The 12865-nt window shown below is 45.7% G+C and overlaps 1 protein-coding gene across 5 annotated transcripts in view; it reads left to right on the top strand.

Annotated features, from left to right (window-relative positions):
- adgra3 (adhesion G protein-coupled receptor A3) overlaps nucleotides 1-12865 on the top strand; it is a 128361-nt gene that overhangs the window by 78757 nt on the left and 36739 nt on the right. The window lies entirely within an intron of this gene.

The raw sequence follows: 12865 nt of genomic DNA, 5'->3' as shown, positions 1-12865 counted from the left end.
CGGACTATAATATCAAACTGTCGCACAAATCCAACTGAATTACAGATTTTCCGTGGGGTGTCTTGGTGCGTCTGGCAGCGAGATGCAGCCATAGCAGGAAATAAACAGGATGCCCACCAATTTGAAAAGAGGGACGTTCCCCTGCTGTGCATTCAAATTGGTCCCACGCAATTTGACAGGCCACTGTCGCGTACGTCTGTGGGATTAAAAAGGCCCCGAGATGCTGCTTATTCTTGTCCGCTTGTTCGCAGGATATTTCTAACACTGTCACTAAACTACAGTCGTAGCAGCTACAGAACTTCTGTGAGGATTGAACGCACTGACCCCTAAATCGTCCCCTCTTCTCCATCACTGTTGCTCCAAAACAATCAAGTTGGGAATCTATCACTTGGATTGTCCATACTGCTTGACAGCCACACTGGTGAAGTTGGATAATGTTGAAATATTTAATGTGGAGCTGAGGCCCTTTTTGGTTTATTTCCCCGGTAATGTGAAGGGTGAGCTTTCGTTGTGTCCTTAGTGATCAGTGTTACAATAAGTCTGGTGTTCTGTATTTTCTTTAGTTAAACTGGCTGAAAACCATCAAAAAGCATTACTCTCACACAATCTGCTGCTCATTCCTCCAGTTGCGAATAATGCTGCACAAACACAGAATCACCCCTGCTTCCATGCAGCCTATATTTTCGCCTGGGATTGCTGGACGCCAAACAGGCAAGAAAAATGACCAGCGTGCTCTCCTTACTCCCCTGAGAAGTGAGTCCTACACACGGGGATGTGGCTATTACTTATCATCATCAAAAAGTGCTTGTTTGGTGATAATAAGGGCCCGGGATAGAAATCTCAGCTAAAGGAAGGGAGGGGACTACCTGAAGTAACAACGGAGGAATCCTTCCTCTGCTGAGCCAAGCATTTTCTGCCTCGCTGTAAAACGGAGGGCCAGCTCTAAGACCCGGCTTAGCCCAGAAAATAGAGGGAGATAGGAAAAACTGTTATTAGCCACGGTAAGAGGAGCGAAATAAGATAAAGAATAACAGACAACAACTTCAAATGTGCTTACTGTGCAGGAGACAATCGTCAGGGAATACGGGAGGAGGTTATAATAAAGCATTAAGTCTTGTTTTTATCTAATATTCTTGTGTCTGCAAAGGTAAACATGAAAGTAATATCGCTTCCAACAGGAAAGCTGTCAATTTGTGAGGACTAAAAGGCTTTTGAGTGAACAAGCGTCAGTGTGCATCACTGTGCGTTCCATCCCGAAGCACGGCCACGTCGCTAATAGCAACATTCAGCCCAAAGGAAAAGTCGCAGCTCATGAATTTCCATCTTTGCAGTGGGTCAGGAGGAGCGCGCACCCTGGGGGAAAGCAGGACAGCTCACAATTCACCATGAAACATAACTCATGTCGCGCTACGTGGGGAGAAAGTTCACGCAATACATAAATTCGGGGTCATGTGTTACAGTTCCAGCAGGGGTCACGCTCGATAATAGCCCAATTGCTATGCAGGGCTAGCGGGCCTTATCTGTAAAAGTTCTCTGCAGCGCGGCGAGCATCTCCTCGCCTCCCTCTGCAGGCACTTCACGTCCCTTGTTTGTTTTATCTATCACCATTCAGCTATTTGAGTTTGACACTAGGTTCATGACCACTTCAATTCACCTCCTGGTATCTGATGATTCCGTCGCTCACACTCCTCTAATGTATTCTGAAGAGAGGGGGGATACGTGTTGGGGAGAAGGAACACGTCCCATCTGATTGCGAGGTCTTCCCTGATGAATCGTGCTGCAATGGGCATCTCGGCTTTATCAAAGGATGCTTTCCATCTCACGAGTGTGATTAATCAGAGAGGGAGTTTATTGTTAGCACGAAAAGTCACTGCAGATCACTGGAAGACTCATAAAATCAACTATTTATTCACTGTGCTGATGAGATGAGACCTCGGCATAATGGGGTGATGTGCCAAAGCAAATTTGTACCAACTTCATCTTCCTTTTCTTTTTTTCTATTTTTTTAAGCTTTGTTTCTATTATTTTGTTGAAGTTGGAAGGGAAGGATCAGTTTGTAACAAAAGAAGACAGATTCCCCTTCAAAAAACCTGAACAGAAAAGGACAATGGAGACAGAATAAGACTCTTAGATTTGTGTTGACAGAAACAACCGCCTTGCCACAAGCATTTCTCCGTTCCTGTGCCGATTTCTCCACTGGTCACAAGCGGTAAAGCTATACCTGTAGGACAGAGGGGGGAGAGAGGGGAAGAAAAATTGAGAGAATGAAATAAATATCTATTTAAAAATAGCCTCTCAGCATGGCAAGGAGAGATTTGAAGATATTATCCTCAAAGGCTGCTGTGAGTGAGGCCGGGAGAAGGGAAGGCTGTCTTCAGTGAAATATGAAAGGCACATACTCCCTGACAGCCTATGGCTTTTCCTGATACTGCCAACACCAGCCCACTGGAGTGATCCATAGACTCTTTGTGGAGACTTGTGATATAAATGCTGAGGGCTAGATGTTGAAGATCCTCAGCTTGCTGCCACCACCGCCGCCCTGCCCTCTCTCGTCATCCTTTGCCATCGCCTTGCCTGCCGCATGGGGGGAATTTGTTATGTTCCCTCCCGTACGCCTGCCTCGGAAATATCAGGACGACGGACAGGGGGCAAGTCGACTGACTTGTCCTTGTCCCTTTTCAATTTGACAAGGCAAGCAGCCTTGGGGACTTTCCAGTCTATTTTCAAATTGACCATTTATAATCAGTTTTCTAAAGGAGAAAGAGAATGGGTGGAGGACTCGAGCCGGCCCTGTGTTGTTGTGGAAGGTATAGCGCTGGGGGTTGGGAGATGATAATACAGCAGCGTGTTGTCAGATGTGTCAGCAGGTAAGATGAATGAAGAATAGGGTGTGGGTGCATAAAAGGGAATGCACGGTGGGGAATTGACCTCTATTCAAAAAAGAAAAGGAGGAGGGGGGAAAGGGAAGAAATCTATATCCTCAAGCAAATAAACATATACAGCCTGTCTTTGAAATATGCACCACCTCTCAGTGAACCCAAATCGGAGGGAAAAGTTGTGCCTACGGTGGCTAAAACCTTCCAGAAAGAAGCGGCACCCGTTGTCCATTTTCTGACACAAATGTGGCTGCATATATCAGCACCTGCAAGGTCAGGCCGACTCGGGCGTGGCAAGCGTGGCGAGGGCCCCAGCCCGGGAGGCGTTACAGCATTCTGTCACACTGCTTGCTCCAGCGGCACCACACGATGACATTTCCACAAGATGGCTCTTCTGAATTATGCGGCCCAGCGGAAGGGTAAGAAGGGAAAGGGGGAAAAAAAGCTCATTTTCTGGGTGTCTGCTTCCGACCTGAAACCGCCACTTGTTTTCATCAGCGCCTTTTGCCGCTTATGCAAAACGCCGTGCAGGGTAATGGGGGAACAATCAAGCAGGCCTGCTGCTTCTGTTCTCCATTCCGCCGCCGCCTCTCTCTCTTTGGGCTGGAACGACACGGTGTCACCTCTACACTGGCCCCCATCCTCCCCAAATTAATCCCAATTTGGCCATCAAGCACGGGGCCGTCAGAGGGGGCAGGCGGCAAGTAATTGACATTCTCAGGTGCATGAGTTTTGTTTATGTAGTAACGCTGAGCCAAGGCCTTTCGCCGTGGATGACAGCAGACCCGGTTTGCATACACCACTTGATTCGGGTGCCCTGCATGAGTGACTGCTCAGCAGCCCGTGGCCCCGTGGCATTTCAGCAGAGGACATTTCAGTAAAGATCGCCTCAGGTGTCAAGCGGCTTGGAGGGTGCGAGCGGCAGCGGGAGGTCGTTTGTCCAGTGCATCGATTTCAGCATGACCTCATTGCTCTCTCTAACTATTGATCCGTCCCCCCAAGACCCCGATACAATGCCCATGCCACACTGGGGAATTAGAGCTCAGGCGTCAATGTGGGCTAGCCTTAAACAAAAGAATGGCAAATTTTCAATAGGACGTCACACATCACTATATGAAATAGGCGTTGCGCTGGCCACTTACCTCCGAGGTCATTCCAACGAGTCCATTTTGGTTATTGGGATTCCATGAATGTGGTGCGTGGGGAGTTTATAAAATTGAGAGCATGCTGGGAGCAGGGAATGTCCGTAAGTCATTACAGGTGGTGGTTCTGTGTGTGTGTGTGTGTGTGTTTGCTGAAGTGGGGGTGTTGGCGCTCGCACATGGAATACCCTTTCCTAAATGCTTTCCTAGGCAGATCTCCCATGCCTTTTAGCATGTCACCCAGGGCCATGAATCACCATTACAGCACCTACATTTTTACCTGAGCACCTCTAAGGCTTTTTCATTAGGGTAAAAGGGACCCCAGGCAGCCATGGACAGGGCTGCTGAGGGGGTTGGCTGTGCTTGTGAGAGGGAGGGTCAGGAATTTGGGTTGGGTGGGTTAATTACAATAACAATGGGGGCGGCCAAAAAAAAAAGAACCCACGCCGTGGCAGGGCTGAGCTGCTCTCATTTGTTTCAATAAGCTAAATTGATTCCTATGTCCTCTGGTGCCATTTGCATCGCATCCATTTAGTGCGCACCTCCCATCCCGCTCTCCTCCCAACCTTCGCCACCTTCTCCTCCCCCTCCATTCACTTCACGTGCGGAGGGCAAGACAGCATCAATGTGGACGCATTGATCTTCCCGGATGGCATGAGAACACTCATACGTACGTCCACACGTGTCCGTATGTTACACCTGTGCATGGACGTGCATTTGTGTACATACACGGACAAATACACAGCTTTGACATTCAGGATTCCAGACGTCTTCAGATAAAAACCACACCCGATTGCTTGATGTTTGCTTTTCTCAGATCGTCTGATGAGACTGTTCTGTGTGTGCAAATTGTATCAACCACAGCTGTTCAAAAAGAAATCCATGCCCATCTGTCCGAGGGCAGCAGCAGCACAGTCGGGTCACTTCAAACCAGCTTCATGCTTTTTGAAGTGTTATAAAATAGCCCTAACAGGAGGATTTGTCATTTTGAAGCAATGATCTCAAATAACTATTTCTTCGGCCCGTCCTTTGAAAGCAGGGGGGAAAGTATGTAAACCTACTTAATTTTCATCAAGTTAGATACTCAACAGCGCAAAAGCAGACCACATTACAATGAAAGAACATTATCATAACATAGTGAACACGAAAGCAAGGTGAGCCGTGCAGCATCGTCTTTACTCTTCTCACTTAGTGATTGTCACTTGTTTGCTCTCATCGTATAAGTGCATGTGCCTTATTTCTTGTCAAACATATTTAATTACAGTTGATATAAAACAGTCAACTAAAAAGAAGCATTTTGGTGATGTGTGTAGACACTTTCTCCTTGTTCCAATGGCAGATCCTTTTTGTTGTTGTTGTTGTTACAATCAAGAAACATTTGAATTCATTTCATTTTTCTTATTTTTTTGTACCTGTCAAAAATCTGTCCATTGTGCTTAAAGTTGCTGTAAGCATTATTCTCTCAGTGTTAAATAGGCCTGCAATCCAACAGTAATCACTGTTTCAGAGTGTTTGCTCAGTAACCCATGCTTTCCTCTCTTACTAATGCAGTAAAAGAGAAAAGACATTTTTTTGTATCCCTGCCAACTTTATCCAATCAGGACAAAGAACTCCATAAAGAGGCGGTCCTGTCTGCTCAGGGGAACACACAAAGTGTTGACGGCTTAAACTGCCAGACACGGCCAGCGTTGAAAAACACAGAAGGAGGAGGCAAAGAGAGCTGCTTCACAGAACAGAAAGGACACTTACAGCAGCTTTAACACTTCATTGTGCCCACTGAAAAGTCTGGAATCTCTGTGGCATCACTAACATAAAAGCTTTCTTGTTTGTTTATTGTTCAACGTGAAACAGATTCATTCAGCTTCCGTTCCACTTAACGTTCCACACCTTAGTCTCATTCCGAGACGCAGTAAAGCTACGTGTCTATTCTTCCAATCTGCTGGTGAATTTTAAACACACAACGTTTTCTTTTTTTTTTTTTTTTGCTAATGCCATCCGACCGCCTCACTCCAACTTTCTCCTCAGTTGCCACGCTGCCCATGTGACAACTGATCCGTCTCACCAACACTGTTGTCCTTGCTTGGCTGCTGTGCTGAATAGCCCCTGTATTGCTCTCAGGCACGGTCAGTGAATGCAGCGCTGCCCACTGGCCTCTAACCCAGCCCTCAGTTGGGGTGGTATCCATTTCGCCTCCCTCGCTGCCTGCCTACCTGCCACGGACCCCCCCTATGGTACAACACACTGTCTGGTGTTAACACACATACACACTCCCATCCCACACTGCCATCATCTGTCACCGTCAGGGCAGATAGCAGCGGCCGTCAGGCAGATGAGTGACGACTGGGCCTCTTACCTGAGCGACTGCATGACAATGGGCCTGTGGGCCCAGATAGAGAGACAAAAACTGCAAGTCTGCCACACACAAGACACAGCACACCGGCTGATCCTTATTGTCTGCTGTACAATTAGCTGTCAAGCAACGGCACATAGAGATGTGCTATACAATGCACCCAACTTAGTAACACATAATTGAATACAGTGCGGAAGTCATGGTGACAAACTTTTCACCCGCCATTATTAGAGCAATATTCTGACACTCGGTTTGATCACACATGCAGAGAAGACAAAACACTGCACTGATCCACACTCGCTGAATTCAGGGTATTGTATATAACAGGGAACAAAAGGAGCGGCATAATAATGTACCTAATCCAGTCATTATTGCAGTTTCAGCATTATATCTTTCACCTCCTCCTCAAACATCACAACACTCCAGAGGGCTTATTCCTCACTTATAACTTATATACATTGCAGAGTGAAATTGCGACTAAAGGTATCTCAACCGCCTCCTCAAATCAGTAATAAGCAAATCCTATTAAATCCCTTTTAATTGGGCCTCATTCAGGCAAATCCTGACTGCTTGTGAACAATATAAAAATATAGATTCTAATGACTTCAGGGAGGTGGAAAGAGCTCGCATATTAGACTCATCAATACTTCTTTTTCCCTCCCTATCCTGGCACGCTTGTGCATGCTGCGAGCGTGGGATGCTCGCAGGCCGGGAGGAGCGGCTGCACTCGCCTCCTAAACCTCGCCGGTTTACACAAGCAGATGTTGTGCCCGAGCTCGCGCTCACACAAAAGCGCAGTCGCTCAAACGTACACGCTCAGAGTACGCCACAAGATTTATAACAATAAAAGTCTCCCCGAAAGGCATTGAAACGCTGCGACCATTTTGCGAGCAGCCCTGAACTCTGGCTGATCTGCTATTTGTTACCTCGAGCACTTGGCAAAACAAAAACGGCTACAGCCCAAACACTTGAAAGGGCTTATTGCTCATGTTGCCCACAAGTTAGCGCCGTCTGGCTGAAACAAACCATTGCGTTTAAGCTCGCAAGACAACAGGCCGAAAATACTTTGATCCAATTTGAAACACGGGCTTATTTGCTCAAGTATAAATGCTTAAATTGGTAATACCAGCAGGTAATTATTAAATTCCCTCAACCTGCCCCCTGCAGAACGTTTGTATTGCCTCTGGAAGCACTGTGAGCACAACAATTGAGTCACAGGTTTGGGCACCAAAGTACGATGATTATGGTAATCCAACAATGCCAAAGCTCCATTGTATGTCACAGATTTTTGTTGCAAACTCATGACCTTATTAACCTTCTTAATCCTCAACTGGGCTCTCATGATAAGGGGCTTACACGCACACACACGCGAGCACACGTGCCCAAACACTTTTACTTTGATGCCCGGCAAACACTTCTGAAGCCACATCCACCTGTTTTATCCTGCACACCTGAGGTTCTCTGCATAACATCGGCAGAGGCCCTTGAGTCATCCGAGACAATTAACGCTCTCCCTTAGATCAACAGTGGGGGGAAAAGAAAAAAAACCCCAACCCTCCCAGTGTAGGCACATGAGAAAGCAGGTCTGATTGGTATTAAGTGGTGAGATTAAAAAGCCATCTCATAAGTCAGGTCAGCTGGTGTTCATTTGAATGCATTACCAGGGTCCGAGGCTAGATAATTCTCTCATTAGCGCCACTCAAACCCTGAGTGACAACACGGGTGAGAAGGGAGCATGTCGTACAACACTTAGAGTTAATTAGTCCGCGCGCACTGTTGCTCTGCGCCCTATGCGTCCGCTCTCTCTTGAAATGGCCCTGAACCTAAAGCGTTTGCAGTTAATCAAAGATGAGCTGCGCCGTTTTCCAAAGGAAGCGCGAGATGTTTCAGGGAAATACCTGAAAACAAACCGCCTTTTTAAAAAAAAATTTGTGCTGTAACCAAGCTGCATTTCTTGACGAGCCAACAGCTGTGTGCAAGAATATCAATAACCCCCGGGGTAAATCAGCAGCAGACCTTTACACAAGTACTATTCTTATGGGTGACTTTCACTTTTACCAGAAGTAATATTTACTTTTGCTCAAGTATGACTTTTGGGTACTTTTTTTACAACACTGGGTATCATAAGACACACAGCAGAGCTTCATCTCTCTTACCTCCCACATAGTAATCTCTATAAACAGATTCCTGCATATGAATGCAGAATCTGTAGAGTGGAGGAGAGATTTTGGTAACTATGCCCTGAAACATTATCTGTTAATTTACTGTTGCCTCCTGAAGTTAAATCCTGATCAGACGATAGCTGATGGGGTTCCACAAAGGAACGCCCCCGAGCTCTCTCCAACACTTACAAGCTCTAAATGTTTTGGTTTTACTCGTGTTAGCTAGCGTGTTGCAAGGGGACAACAAGGCACGCAGTAGCTAAGTGGGGGATGGCGGGCTAATTATGTCACATTAGGAATGACCTACTTCCGTTTGAAATTAGTATGCTGCCGCTCCATGACATGGAGTGATGGAGAGAGACGCGACACAGACAGACACTGACGAGTTCAGGGAAACTACGGCACAATTATTTGTGTTATTCTAAAGCAAAACTAAAAGTGAGCATAACTGATATGTGGGTAATAATCCCCCACTGTGCACAACCTGGCTTATATTTATGGTCATAGTGAAGGGGCACCCCCAGAAATTTTGCATGGAGGGAGCCACTGAAAATCTCAGGGTGGCCATCCATATGCATTTCCTCTTTTCACTTAATATTCATTATTGATTTACTGTAAATAAATGGTACCTAATGTTAAATATCAGATACAAGCACATTATCCATAAATCACTGAGAAAGATGATGCATATGCTCTCGCAAGTGGGGCTGCCGGTGGGTCGGCCAACAGCTCTATCAGGGGGGCCGCTGTCTCAGAGACAGTTACTGTAGCGGGAACTATCACAGAAGCAGTTTGGAGTGTCTGACAGGTGTTTATATGTCCGTCTTTCGTTCTCTCTGTCTGTCCGTCTGTTGCAGACAGATTTTTGTCAAGGTGATAGCATCTCAAGTGTGCAAGATGCAGTTATGAAACTTGACAGGTGTGTAGTTGAGATCAAAATGAAGGCTGAGTTCAAAGATGGCTGTGGTCTGACCCATGAGCACTACTGAGAAGTCATGGTGACGGACATCGCAGCTGGTGTGATCCCATCGCAAGACGGTCTCTAGCTACTTTTGCCGACAGCAGTCCAAAGTACAAAAATAAGAACCAGGTTGCACGAATCCGAACCACCCATTTCATTTTTGATTAAAGTGGAACATCAGACGAAAGGTAAATGTGGAATGAAGATATGCTGCAAGTCGCCCCCTGAATTGCCTTCATTATTTCAGCCAGATAAGACCTACAGGTAACCATTGTCTGTCTAAAGTTTCAGGGGAAAGTTAGAGCAGATGGATTTTTCACTCCTCTTTGTTGATGACATTGTGTTTGCATATTGGGAGCACGAGGTTATATCCACGTCATTAGTCTCTCTGCTTGGATCCGGGCCTGATAACTACGCCGTCGCCATCACAGCCACATTCACTTCAGTTCTAAAGGTTCCATAAATTGTCTCTCTCCCGTCCTCACTTAGGTTCACTCCACTTCTACCACTGTTCCCATGAGACACGGCGCTCGGCTCATTGGCCACCACACACACGCGCACGGAGGGGGGTTCTCTCTTGCCGCCACCGCTGGGCTTACCCACCACGCACACAGACCCTGAATACCAATCTCTGCATGTGCCCCCCCATCACCACCCCCAACCGAGCGCACAGGGTTAGCTGAATATTCTAGGAGCTTTCAATTTTTCAGGCAGGTCTGCGAACCCCCTCCCATCACGCGGCGCCATCACACTCAAGGGAGTCAGAATTTCAACAGTCGTTAGCAGGGTCATCTGCAGTCCCTCAGGGAGGGACTTAAAAGAAAAAGATTTGAATTGCCTTTCTCTCTTTTTATTCTCTTTTCGTCTCCCCGCTTTAGTTCTCTGTATGGGTCTGTCATAATTCCACTTCCTGTCTTCAAGGCCTAGCAATATTCATCCCCTTCAATCTTGTCTCCGCCGCCAAATTCATCAATCAAAGACGAGGTCTTTCAAAGCGCTTTTTATAGCGCCGATGTCACGCTTCTTACGCCACTGTCAAAAGTGGTGACAGAGCTCCAAACCGCTGGTTATGCCACGGTAAGGCGTTTATCCACTTGTATAATGTACTATAGTGCTCATACAGGATCAAATACGGGATGTGAGGAAAATGGCTTCCAGCTGAAAGAGAAAGAGAGAAGGAGGGGGGCTGTGAGGAAGATGGAGAGGAGGGAGAAATGAGAAAACATTTCTTCTTCTAACTCTTTTGCACTAATATGAATTCCCAGTGAAATGTCTGGCGAAGTAGGTCAATGGGATTTAGAAAGTTTGTGCTGTTTTTTTTTTTTTTCTCTTCTTCCTCCCTCTCTCCACATACTCTCTTGTCAATGGAAAATGAGCAATGCGATTAGGAGAGGGGAAGATGATGAGCTACGGAGAGTGAGTGAATAAGAGCAAGAGAAAGAAAGAAAGAAAACCCCGACAGGCTGAGTGGTGGTTTGGGGCCTCTCTCGGGTCCCTCACCAGCTGACTGAGACACCCAGACAAAGAGGGGGAGAGGAGAGGAGAGGGAAGAGAGAGATTTGTATCTGCGCTCTAGAGGAAGGGAGTGGCTGATGTCTCTCATCTTGATATTGAAGCAACAATCTAATTATACGATTTCTCCAGGGAATATGCATATGAGGGTAATCAGTAAATAGAAAAAGGTAATTATTTGCCAGAAGTCATACCCTTTGCACCTGTAAGCACTGCACCGATACACAAGATTGTGCCTCCTCCTATAATTCACAATAAAGATAGTTTATCAGCAGCTAAATTATCTAGTTAATTCATAATAAGTAAATGAATTTCCCAGTTATTGAATATTTCATAGTGCCTGTCAAAACATAATGAGTAAAGTTTGGTCCAATACAAATGGGCCCCTCTTGGTAATTTGCCAGAATGTTCCTCGGGGTAAATCTCCGCCAGTGAATGTGATTGAATGTTACAATTAAACGTACTAATTCATTGTCAAAAGCAACTTATCTATACACATGATATATTTGGCGCTTAATTGGAAAGCACATTTAGAAATGGCTCCTTCGGTGACTTTCTACATCACAGGCTAATCAGAATAAATTCCGCCCGCTGTAATGAATTGAAGTTGAACATTCGTAGTTGGGCTATTGAAGAGACTTGAGGAGTGAATTATTTAAATGCTAATTAATGTTTTAAGCTTTTTCCCAACCTGCAATAGGCACATATCATTCCTCGGTTCTCCCCCCCGCAAATGGCTAATTTCAACATTCACTAAGTGGAGGGTAACTTCTCGCTCATATTTCATTCAATCAATTCAGCAGCGGTGGTGGTTCTTTCACCCATGCAGCCAGTGATGGAGGAAGATGGAGTCCATCAATACTGGGAGACAGTCAGTGGAATTACTAATCAAGTCTTTGCCGGGAATCCAGTTTCATATTGGCTGCATTCATGAATCATGGGAAACCTGATTCTCTTCTTCAGTCATGACTTTGTGTCTGACACAGGTAAGTGAATCTCAATTGTAAATATTCAGTTTCTTACTAACATGTTGTTTGATTCTGTCTCCGTCTGACATGCTGCATATCTGCTCAGTAAACGCTGGAGTGTTTTGCGGTGCGTCTCCATCATCCTGCGTCCTGCTCACTGCCGCAAGCACTAGATGAACTCCATTAACGTTGAGTTGTGGTTCAACTCTGCGTTCAAAGCAGCCTGCAAAAGAAGTTCTAATGCGAGCGGCAGTGGCATTATTCATGTTTCCACAATAGCTTGTTATTCATCATAAGACAAAGGAGAATCTCACTCGGCTTGACATAGATGGAGGAGGGCCACGAGGGTATTACTCACATCTGTTGAAAACAGTATGCACAGCCAACTGGATGTCACGATACACCATGCTTATTAATGCAAACAAAGTCTCCCAACACAGAATATAAATGACACCTCCTCCACGTTCAGAGCATAAATATTAATTGTGGTAAATCTGTGATGTATTGTGGTTAGGGAGCTGTTTTAGTTGTTTATTGTTAAACCAACAGGATGCATTTTATTAATCAAAACACATCATGTCGGGGGGAGCAGTACAGGACACGCTCAGCCGATGAATTCAAAACTGTAGTTATCTTTAAATCCACAAGGTGGCACTGCAGGCTTACAAACAGACGCCATCAAACTGCTCATCCAGCTCTCCAGCATTCTGATAACTGGTAACAGCAGATAGGACGCTGGCTTTAGTTGAGGTTTCTTTCAACTTGACCTTAAAATGACCCGCTGTAGCCATTTTCTTTCAGACGCACTCATGTCAAACCCTGCGTGGCTCTCTCTGCCTTGCAAATCCAAAGTGCATTGTTCAGCACTCCATATAAATAATCCTACCTTAACCA

The sequence above is a fragment of the Acanthopagrus latus genome, chromosome 10, assembly GCF_904848185.1.
Source record: "Acanthopagrus latus isolate v.2019 chromosome 10, fAcaLat1.1, whole genome shotgun sequence".
Classification (NCBI taxonomy): domain Eukaryota; kingdom Metazoa; phylum Chordata; class Actinopteri; order Spariformes; family Sparidae; genus Acanthopagrus; species Acanthopagrus latus.
Note: the sequence above shows the minus strand (reverse complement) of the source record. Positions and strands in the feature narration are given on the sequence as shown.